Genomic DNA, 11,903 nt, shown 5'->3' on the forward strand with positions numbered 1-11,903 from the left:
GCAGGCACTCTCCATGACAGACAGCCCCCATGGCCATGCCCAACCACACAGCCAGAGAAGCCAAGAAGTACTTGCACTCCATCCCTGAGCATCCCCCACCCCACTACACCCCTGCCAACAACCCTATTGACCACTAGGGGTATTAAGGGTAGAGACAGCCAGTAAGGGCATTCCCCCTCTGACCATGATTTCTCTACTCTGATTCCCTGATTCCCCTTTGTTAGACTGATAGTTTCAGGTTGCATTTGCTCACCTGGAGAGAGAGAGAGAGAGAGAGAGAGAGAGAGAGAGAGAGAGAGAGAGAGATATCTTCTCCCTTTCCCCTCTTTCTGTATGTAGCTAGCAGCAAGGCATGTAGACCTTATCTATCTCCCTGATGCATTTCCTAATGAAACTACTTTATTTAGAACTTTAGCTCCATGTCTCCAGATAATATTAATTAGCAGTGCTCTCCTCTCCTTAGCTGTGTACTTCCACTGTAGTTGGGGTAGATAAAGAAACACCCTCTCCAAGCACTCTAACATAGAGAAGCAAGGTAAATCTGTCAGAGTAGCCTACCCTACCCTATCCTAACAGATGCATTTTTGAAGAAGCCCCTCTCTTCTGTCACCAGAAATTTCCCAGCAAGGAGGTATTCCACTGCTCCTCCTTCCACAGCCTCTTGTATGAAGTGATAATGCAGAGGTCTGCAGTGTACATCAGTTATATCCACTATGTGTGCTCTCCCAATTTTTATAGTTGGTAAAATACATAAAACTGTGGGAGAAGGGTGAATCTAGAGATAGGGTGATCCTGTGATTCTAGCAGCATAGATGCATTGAAGTAATCCTATGTACATCCCTTGGTATTAAATTAGGTAATCTTAAAATCTTCAGAATCCTTTATTAGCATTATTTCTGTAGTGTGCACATAAACAGCCACACCAGACTGAATATTTCAGAACAAAATACTCAAGGTTGCATCACAGAGAGAAAACAGAATGTTAACAACCTTCCCAAGGTTAACAGCTTCTGTAGCCACTGTGATCATTAAGACTTGATTCAGGTTAAGTTCGTTAAAGAACGATAATCATAAATGGGAATCTTCAGTTCTGATAATCAGCACCTGGAAGATAAGATGTTATTGTGTCACTAGTCCACAAATATGAATGACTTTCATAAGCAATTAAAGGCAACTATCAGCAATTCCAGGCAGATTTAAAGTTTAAACAGAAGAACACCAGAACAAAAGTCCACCAAATACATAGTTTGCTGCCCTGAGGAGCAGTTGGACCTGACTAAGGAATTTTCCTAATCGGTGTGTTATTGTCCTTGACAAATGTCCTTGTCATAAGGAACGCTAAAATGTGTATCAACAGTGATCTTTTACCATACTTGTGTTATGTTCCTAATGCAGAAAGCATGAAAATGTCCCTACAAGGAAAGGCCTTGCTTCTCTACCCCACCAGAGGCATTCTAATGACCTCTTTAATTAAATACATATTACATCAAGGCAGCATGCTCTGTTGAGCCTTTCTAGGAGAAAACAAAAGGCTGTGTTGACTTTATCCCTTGTTGTTCTTTGCTCCGGCCATTCTGCTCTCTAGTCCCTTGCCAAACAACTGCTCCCTCACTGATTCCCTACCCTAACTCAAAAGATCCAGGTCTAAAAACACAAGTGTCTAAAAGTCAGGGTGGAACAATCTCCACACAGTTACAGTTCTGGTATTACAGAAGCAAGGCTTGGCAGGAGAAAAGTAACTGTGTGGGGATAGACAGAAGTTGGAAAGACAGCATGTGGGAGCTTTCGACACCTTTACTCATATACTCCTTTGGTGCTTTAAATTGTTCCACCCTGACTTCTGGTATTATTATTATTATTATTATTATTATTATTATTATTATTATTAAAATGTATTTATATACTTAACTTTTAAAAAATGTTCTCGAAGCAGTTTACATAACAAAAGAAAAAATAAGATGGTCCCCTCCCTGTCTGAAAAGGGCTCACAGCCTTTAAAAAAAAGGGAAAAAAGAAAAGGGGGAAAAAACCACCTGCAGCAATAAAAGCCACTGGAGAGACACTATACTGCGTTGAACAGGGACAGTGTCTAATGTCCACATTTTATGCAGTTATGCAGTTAGAAAACCACATTTTATGCAGTTATGCAGTTAGAAAACCACATTTTATGCAGTTATGTAGTTAGAATTGATGTGTGAGCATTGTAAGATATTCCTCTCGGGGGATGGAGCCACTCTGGGAAGAGCAGAAGGTTCTAAGTTCCTTCCCTGGCAGCATCTCCAAGACAGGGCCGAGAGAAACTCCTGCCTGCAACCTGGGAGAAGCTGCTGCCAGTCAGTGTAGACAAGACTGAGCTAGATAGACCAATGGTCTGACTCAGTATATGGCAGATTCCTATGTTCAGGGGTGGGGTGGGGGAGGTTATTCAACGCCTGGGAGTGCTCATAGATCCAGCAATCAGAAACACAGCCTGGCAAGCCTCCATTTGGACCAAAGCAGCTTAGGCATGCAAAGAGGCAAAGCACCCACCCTGAATCCTTGAATTAGTAATGAAGCTTAATTTCCATATGGAGTAAACAAGAGACTAAAGGCATGTCCTGAGAGACCTAGCAACTACACTCTGAAAGGTGAGCAAGGCAAGCTCTAAGACAGATAATTTAATTTGGCATGCCTGTGCTCTTTTGTCTTGGTGTCCCATCTGAGCAGCAACCTCCCCATCCACGACTCTCTTCTTGACTCCACAATAAAAATTTCTTATCTCCTCTGTTCTTGAACTTCCCCAACTTTGCAGCCCCCAGTAGAAGACTCCAGAAGGAAACCCCTATAAATAACATTTATGTCAGATGTACGAGTGTGTGAGAGATGTTCAGGCATGGGACCCTTAAGGTGGCCAGGTATCCTCATTCATATTGGTCAGTTCTCTCTTTTTAAGTCTGTGCAGGATTTGTCCAGTTGGCTCTTTTGTCCATGATGGGGCAGCTGCACAGATGGATTAAGAGGGGGCAGAGGAGGGCTTGTGCCTCTGAGAGCCCCACCTCTTTCAAGGGACCCTGCCTCCGCCAGGATCTCAATGGCTTCTGACTGCCTTGCTCACCCATGGGTGCTGCTTCCTGCTGCCCTGAAATTCTTGGAAGAGGCTGTGTCCCCCCAAGTCGGAGGCTGGCTGAGCCCCATCTCCCCACATGATCTTCTCCCAGTGCTCCAGACTAGGAAGCACCAAGAATACATTGTACTAACCAACATGGAAGGCTACCAATGTCCTTCCCACTCTTCCTTCCAGCCTCTGGACAGGATCCTTCCTACAAGCCTCTCAGGCTTTGTTCCCTCCTTGGCTGCATCTTTCTTTTTTCTTTCTGCCTGCCCCACCCAAGTTTCCTTTTCCAATTGTCAGGGGTGTTGCTATAATTGAGCAAAGAACCCGGGCCACCTCTCCCTATTTTCTTCATTATCTCCCTCAATCTAAGGGGCCACCAGGAAAAGGGGTGACCACAGACCCCCCCCTCCCCTAGCTATGCCCCTGCCAATTGTCCATTCCTGCCCCCCCCCGTGTGAAGTTCATACAGGAATGGCTGGGCAAGAAGAAGTGTGGAATGTATATAGTCTCCAACCCCAACGAGGGTGCTGCCCAGGGGCGTAGCAAGGTTGGAGTGGGCCCAGAGACAAGATTTTAAAATGGGGCCCCCCCACTCAAAGTCCAGGGCCTCCGCACACCCCAGGCCCCCAAGGATTTAAGTCTGATATTCCAAAATAAGTATGCTGCCTGGAAATACATTTCACTGAATACACACACGCACATGTCACAATATACAGAGATATACATTGAGTACTATACATTTGTTTTACTTTTAATGCCTAGAACACACTAGAAAGATGAATGATTAAAATGGGCCCCTCGCTGCAGATTAGCCAAGGAGACTTTCAACCATGCAGGGTGAGCCTATGTTTGTTTTCTCAGAATTCTGAACAAATTCAGTCAAGTTTGATTCCAGGAGGTTTTTCACAGGAGGCTTTTAAAGCCCTTTAACACACATCTCCTCTGGAATGGAGGTGCTGCATTCACATGTTGGCCAGATTTACCCTGAAGTCCCTGCAAGTTATTGGGGAGCAGTTCACACACAAGAAAAATAAAATAAAATAAAATAAAAGCAGAAGACATGCTTCACAGTTCTCACTCAGACCTTCTGGGTTGCAAAACAACTTGAACATAAGTGCATTTATAAATGAATGAATAAAATAAATATAATACTGTTTCTTCCAGAAGTTTTTGTAATTTTCTACCATGAAACAAGCCACTTATAGGACCTTTTAGATAGTTTTTTTTAAGCCAGCAAATTTTCCAAGCTGTTTAAAAATAAATATTCAGAGACTTCTCAGTCCCTCCCCCCCATATCAAAGCCCTATGGCAAGCAGATGCCTATATATCCGGGTGGGGGGGTGGGGAAGGTAACCACAAAAAGGAGTTCACACTACCTGGCAGCAGGGGGTCTTCTGCTGCAGAGAACAGTGGAGGCCTCTCTGGCTGCCTCCTCCTTCCTGGCTTGTTTGGGCCCTACTCGAGTTCAGGCTTCACAGAGGCCTACACCAGACCTCCGTGGAAGCCCCGCCCACCCGCCGATCAGCTGAGAGGCGGGAGGAAAGCAGCTCTTTGCAGCGTGTCTGCTGCTCCATTGCCGGCCAGGAGAACAAGCTGGGGAGATGGCGAACAGGGCAAGTGGCTGAGGAGCCTTGGGGCTGGGCAGGGGGCAATGGGGAGTCACGTGAGGTGTCTCTGGGGGGCCCCTCCAGGCAGTGGGGCCCCCAGACAACTGTCTCCCCTTGCCCGATCATTGTTATGCGCCTGGTGCTGCCACTTGAGGTTGGAGTCTGTTCATGGGGGGGGGGTGACTGGGCAAGGAGGGAACAGGAAAGGGGGGCACTCATGCTTGAGTTGAAGAGTGTTTAAAGAAGGGGTGGCTGGGTGGGCAGGAAAAGCACTTTGTTCAGGGATGATGTCAACATATCAACACATGCACATTTTATGCACATTTGTGTCTTATTTTTGTCCTCTCTTTTTAAAAAATGACGCATGTCCTTTTTGTCCTCTCTCTCTCTCTCTCTCTCTCTCTCTCTCACGATTAATGTCCTCTTTTTTTGACAATATGTTCATGGCCACCCTACAGTCACTACTGCCCATCGATTCAGCCAGGCACTCTTCATTACCCAGTAAGGCTAGGCTGCTAGTGTGGAGTGCTGGAATTGCTCCCGATCCTGGTGCTCCCGCACAGCCTAGTCCTACTCTGAAACCTGGCTTCTAGCCAAGGCTAAGGGGCACGAATGCACCCTGAACCTGTCTGCCGGGACTGTGTGTCTTTCCATCTTCAGAGCATCAGCAGCAGCGTGGATCATGTGGGTGCATGAGAGGAGGATAGCCCGAAGAGGAGGTCATCTGTGGGGGGGGGAGGTAAGTTTGGAACAGACTCCCCCGCCGCCTGCCTGCTCTCCCAGGGAGTCATGTGAATTGGCTTAATATGTGCCTTTGTGTCTGGTCTGGCCTGGCTTGAGTGGATTTTGAATGAATATGCCCTTCTAGTTGCTCTCAGCTGCCCACAATGAAGGACATACCTGTGAGCTGGGCTTCTTCCTTGCTTACCATTTGGCAGGCAAGGAACAGGGCCCTTCAATCTTCCTGATGAGATCCACTCCCTTAGATTTGCTCAGGAGGCAGAAGACTAGAGGAAAGGTTATCGTTGCTCCATTCTCTCCCCCCCCCCTTCCTCCCACCCCCTTTCCTCACCAGCCCCTTCTCACTCACCAGCCACAAGGTCATCTGAGCCTTACTTCACTTCCTCCCTCACTTTCTTTCTGTGGGAGCTTCCATCACTCCCATTTCAAGTATTGCCAAATTCATGTTGTTGTTGTTTGCATTGTGCTTCTGTTCTGTAGAAATATAAAGAACATTATCAGAGAAGTTCTTGTCTCTGACTATGTTTGCTGCTGTGGGGTACTCTAATGTGACATGACACTGTCTGGACAGGGATCCAGATGTTAGTCATACTTGCCAAGTTAGTTCTGAGCAATTCCACCTCTTTCACCCTGCATTTAGTTTCAATGTTTCACAGTAAACATTGGGCACGCAAGTTTGAGCATGAGTGGTAAAGCTTATGTAAAAATGTTTAAACTGTTAAAAAATGTTAAATCTTTTTGAAGTTGTGTTTGTATTGTTTTAAGCTAATTGTTTTAAATGGTTGTTTGTTTGATTTGTTTTTTGGTTGTTGTACACCGCCCAGAGCCTTTGGATGGATAGGACAGTATAGAAAATGTAATAAATAAATAAATGTATATATTCCTTTACTTGTGTTCTCTGCCTCTTTTCCTCTGCACCCTGTTTTTGACTTTAAACTGAGGGTGCTTCCTTAACACCACCCCCTCCTGCCACCTTTGAATATTTTCATGACCCCATTGAGAGAGCCCACTCTCTCTTGGCCCTCTGAAATTTGTCCTCTGCTGGGTTTCTGCATGTATCTTAGCCCACTCAAACAGCTTTGGGCAGTTTTCTTTATTTCCTCTTAGTGTTTTACATGAATCATTCCTTGTCCAAACTGTTTTCTCCTTCTATAATCTGCATGTAATTAATGTAATTCTAATGCCTTCTTTAAGCCACTTCATGGTGCAGCAGGGAAGCAACCCGCCTAGAGAGCAGGAGACTGTCGGTTTGAATCCCGGCTGGTATGTTTCCCAGACTATGGGAAACACCTATATTAGGCAGCAGTGATATAGGAAGATGCTGAAAGGCATCTCATACTGTGAAGAAGGAGGCAATGGTGAACCCTTCCTTTATTCTGCCAAAGACAACCACAGGGCTCTGTGATCTCCAGGAGTCGACAACCACTCAACGGCACACTTTATTTTAATGGCTTCTTTATGCTCAGGCCTGCCAACAGACAGCTATCTGGATCCAGGTAACTGGTCATGGTGGAGCTTGGAGTGATGATTCCACAGTCACGTACTGATTCTGGCATGTAAGATACCATTCACAATCATGAGTATGCGCTCCAGAATCCTCTGCAGTGTCATTGATAATGTCACCTTACTGAGATGTACTTTCTGTTTTCACTATACAAACAGAGAGAGCAGCAGCTGAAAATCATTCCCATCCTCTCGTTGCCCAATGGAAAAGCCAGTAAGACTTGGGGAAGAACAAAATGTGATATGCAAATGTGCGTATATTGAGAAAAATCATTTCCAAGAGGGGTTAATTGGAGTAGAGAAGTAGCAAAGGAGAGGAGCTGCGCTTTATTATAGCAATTCTCCTCCACCCCATTGGCAAACCACTTTTCCTCTTTCAGAAAGCCAGGCACAGGTATTATGAGTCAAGTATGAGTCTGGATCACGGTGTTGGAATATTATTGCAATTTGCTTGAGCATCCAAAAAAGCACGATTGGTTTGAACAGCACTTAGCTAACTAGGATACACACCTTATCAATGGCGCTTGCAGTTGTTGGTAGATCCCACCCCCACCCCCGTGCCTTGAGGGTATTTTATGATGACACTGCTTAAAAGTATGTTTCAATGGGGAGGGGAAACTAGGCCAAGGCCGCAAGCCAGATGTCTTGAGAAGTGTAAGTGGGAAATATAGCACTTGGAAGCAAATCGGAACCTTTGGTGTTAAAGTAACACGTTGGCTTGTATAAGGTGTGAAAGTTGCTTAGTTCTTGTATAAGGTGCGAAAGTTGCTTAGCAGAGTAAAAAAGATGGATGGCCTGCCAGACTAGGGGCAGCCACACCCAAAAGCTTCTGCTAGCAATGAAATAAAGCTTTGTTTGAAACTTTGATACTGGTGTCCGGTGAAAATACCTAACCAAGAGACGAGTGATACAGGGAGTAAATCTCTCTTCTAGCAAGGTGTGGGGGGAGTGCTTAACCATTTCCCCACCATTGCTATTTCACCAGAATTTCTCCCCAAGTCACTTTTTCCCTGGCAGAGTAGGAGATGTATGTTTACCCTTGCAAACACCTTTGGAGGTCTAAGGGAGAAAGGGGTTGAACCCCTTCCCTACCTGCTGCTTGTTCTCTGCTCTCCAAATTAACTCTACTCAACTAATTATACCCTTTCAGTAGAGTTATGGATGCATGCTTGTGATGATAAACATATCTGAAAATGTAAGAGAGAATATTAAATTCAGAGGGGCCTTATTCAAAGGGAGCTTAGCAGATAACCAGCAAGCAGGGAAATAATTAAGCCCTCCTGCCCATCCCTGCATTTTCTCAGCTCATTTTCTCAACCCTCTCCAAAGCAGGTGTTCCATAATAAAAGTATTCATTGTGGCTTTGTGACACATGTTTGTGTGTAATGTTTCATTCTGCCCTCATCTACAAAGCCCAGAAAACCTAACAGCAGGCCTATTCATGCTGCTTATTTTCCAATCTGCTTGTCATTCCTGTCTTTCTCTATACAATCCACTAGTTCAGCTTTGTCAACAGTTCCTCCTATGGGTCCTGTTTTTCATAGCAAAACGTGAGCAGACATAACAATTTCAAGATTGCTTAGAAAGGTGTGCAGCATAAACAGTCCTGGCTTAAACAAACGACGGTGACTGTTTGGTTCCTGTTACTTGGACATGCCAATCTTTCTCTGTATATTGCACAATGCTCCCTGTACTAGACTAGTGCCAAACACTAGCAGTGCAAGCCTATGCAACTTTACTTAGCAGCAAGTCCTACCATGTAATGGGTCTTCCTTCCTAGTAAACGTGTTTATGATTGCAGTCTAAATTACATTTTAATAACATGCTAAGTGTATGGTTGAAATGCTGGATTTGGATTGAAAGTGTTAAAGGACGGACAACCTCATATTCTTGGGGGCACCCTTGCCTTCTCAACCCACTCTTCCCTTTTGCTTGGAGTGTCCTCTCTAACTGCCACCTTCCTTATCCCTCCCACACGGAATGACATTGCTAAAGCAAGCCTTTCCACTTTGGGCCTACGCTACATTCTTGCCCACGTTTTGGTCAGCTCTCATTTTCTATTACCACTTCTTTCTCCGCTTCCTTACTGCTGCTTCTTCCCTCTGCCTCGTGCATTTAGTTAAGATCCTATTTGTTAAGATATTATTTTCCAATGTAACCTGAACATGGTCCCATCAAACACACCCCTACATTTTCTACACAGGCTCTCCTTCCCTCTCTTCATCAGACTTGTACAACCCCTCCAGTGGCTGTTGCTGGTGTCTGTTTTAGACTGTGAGCCCTTTGGGGACAGGGGGCTGTCTTCTTTAGGTTTTATTTTTCTATGTAAACCGCTCTGAGAATTTTGTTGAAGAGCAGTATATAAATATTCGTAGTAGTAATACTGTATTTAAAGCTGTCTAACTAGATCTTCTCTCTCATTTCCCCTTTCTACCCTTTTTGTTTCTAATGCTTCAGACAAGCCGCTCTGCCAGATTATTTTCCCCAACCCATTTGTCAGATGTTGACCTCTCTCTCCATCTCTCCTGTTTCCTTGCCTTCTGGCCGATGTATATGTACAGGAAAAACACAATGTACAGCCATCCCAGGAGTATACCAATTCAGAGTGTAAGCTGGGGTGATGGTGGTTGCCTGATACTCCCCACATAAAAGAAACCCCCTATCCATGGAAAGCGCTACATCAAGGAGAGAGAGATTCTACATAGCCTTCTTGATAGTAACAATAATTTTCTATATGCAAGGAGCTGAGGTTTGAAGGGGTTTGTCAGATGTTGACTCTTTTCTCCCCATCTCTCATGATTTCTTGTCTTTGGGCCAGTTTATATGTACAGGAAAAAACACAATGTACTGCCATCACAGGAGGGAGAATGAGAATTATTCTCACATCATCCCAGGAGGGAGAATGAGAAACATGGAAATCATTCAAACACTGTAAGGCTTAATGTATTATGTGTATATTGCTCTAATAATTTTCATGTATATCGATGCAGTGTGCAATACCCAAGGGAGAATGCAGAAATGGTACAGCTTCTGCTCAGAAACAATGTGTAATGTGCATTCTGATCACAATGTATCAGTAGCATTTCTAAATGTTTGATCAAAAAGCATAAACAGCATCCTTTATCATAATTCTCTGCAGGGCAGAGAAACTCACAATTCAATAATGTCATGTGTCCCCCCCCACCATATTAACGGAGGACAGCAAAGGGAGAAACATAGGGCTATTGCTTCCCTCAGAAGCTGTACCTTAGCCTAAATGTTCCATTCTATTTCTGAGCTACACAGTGCATCGGGGCATGTATGTATGCCATGGAATAACAGACGCCCTGAGGACCATGAATTTTGTGAAGACAATTACATGGGGGGAAAAGGATCTAGTGGTGTATTTCTGCATTGGTCAAAACTGTAAAAAAAAAAAAAAGTTTATCTATCTTTCCAATGGTGTTATTTTAGGCTATTTTAACCTCCATAGCGTAAGCAGTCGGAAATGAGATATAGGTGAAATTTGCAACTACATCTCTGGTGCACCTAGTTTGTTGACAAATTAGATTGCAAGTCACTTTATTTATTTGTTTGTTTGTTTGTTTGTTTGTTTGTTTGTTTATCAATCACATTTTGTACACCGCCCCAAACTTTCATCTCTGGGTGGTTAACAATAGCATAAAACAAGTTAAAAATGTATACAAAAACCTAAAACAATTTAAAAATCACCGACAAAGTAAAACCTTAAAATGTTTAAGAACTGAAAAAGCTTGGGTGAAGAGGTAGGTTTTCAAATGCTTTTTAATAATTGTCAGAGATGGGGAGGATCGTATCTCAGTAGCGAGCTCGTTCCACAGTCTCAGGGCAGTAACCGAGAAAGCCCGTCTCCGTGTGGCCACCAGCCGAGCTGGCGGCAACTGGAAACACATCTCTCTGAACAACTCATCTCTCTGAACAACAAACACATCTCTCTGAACAACTTCAATGGGCAGTGGGACTCATAATGAAGAAGACATTCTCTTAGATACCCAAGGCCTACACCATTTAGGGCTTTATAACTAGCACTTTGTATTTTACCCAGAAACCTATTGGCAGCCAGTGTAACTCTATCAGCAAAGGAGTGATGTGGTCTTTCTGAGATGACCCAGAGACCAAGCTGGCCGCCTCATTCTGTACCAACCAGGGGCGTAACTATAATAGGGCAAGGGGAGACAGTTGTCTGGGGGCCCACTGCCTTGGGGGCCCCCCAGAAGAAAGTCACATGACTAACTCCCCCGCCTCAGATTCGCCCGGGCTTCCTTCAGTTGTATTCATCCTCTGAAACTGATGTGAGTGTTAAGACCTGGAGCTACCAGAACAGCATGTCTTTCTCTCATATCATTAAATGACTTGCATCATCCACAATTTACAAAACCTTTAGAAAAATAATTTAGGATGATGTTCTATTGTGGCACATAGGTGTTATATATATTTTATATATATATATATACCGTATTTTACGGACTATAAGACGCTACGGACTATAAGACGCACCTTAATTTTAATCCAGTTTTTCAGAGTTTTAACATATTAAACTGTTAAAACATATAAGACGCTCCTGAATTTTGGCGGATATTTTTTGAGGAAAAAAGTGAGTCTTATAGTCCATAAAATACGGTATATATATTAACCACTATTCAGCCTCATTTAAGATTTCTTTACTTCATGAGCTGAGCTTCAGTGAGTGAGGGGCATTTTAAAATCTTGTCTCTGGGCCCACTACAACCTTGCTACACCCCTAGTACCAACTGAAGCTTCTGGACTACGTATAAAGGCAGCCCCGCATAGAGCGCATTACAGAAATCAGGTCTGGAGGTTACCAACATATGCACCACTGTTTTGAGGTCATTCATCTCAAGAAATGGACACAGCTGGCGTATCAGCTGAAGCTGATAGAAAGGTCCTCTGGCCACCACCTCAACCTGAGATACCAGGGA

General features: G+C 44.0%; 1 long non-coding RNA gene across 1 annotated transcript; it reads right to left on the reverse strand.

Moving 5' to 3' along the window:
* Positions 1–862: 862 nt before the first annotated feature.
* On the reverse strand, positions 863–4,648 carry LOC128347079 (uncharacterized). Its single transcript, XR_008317380.1, has 2 exons — positions 4,471–4,648; positions 863–1,104 (listed from the first exon to the last, which is right to left on the reverse strand). It is a non-coding gene; the product is annotated as an uncharacterized LOC128347079 (long non-coding RNA).
* Between the last annotated feature and the right edge of the window lie 7,255 nt (positions 4,649–11,903).

Source organism: Hemicordylus capensis, chromosome 2, assembly GCF_027244095.1.
Source record: "Hemicordylus capensis ecotype Gifberg chromosome 2, rHemCap1.1.pri, whole genome shotgun sequence".
NCBI classification, from domain to species: domain Eukaryota; kingdom Metazoa; phylum Chordata; class Lepidosauria; order Squamata; family Cordylidae; genus Hemicordylus; species Hemicordylus capensis.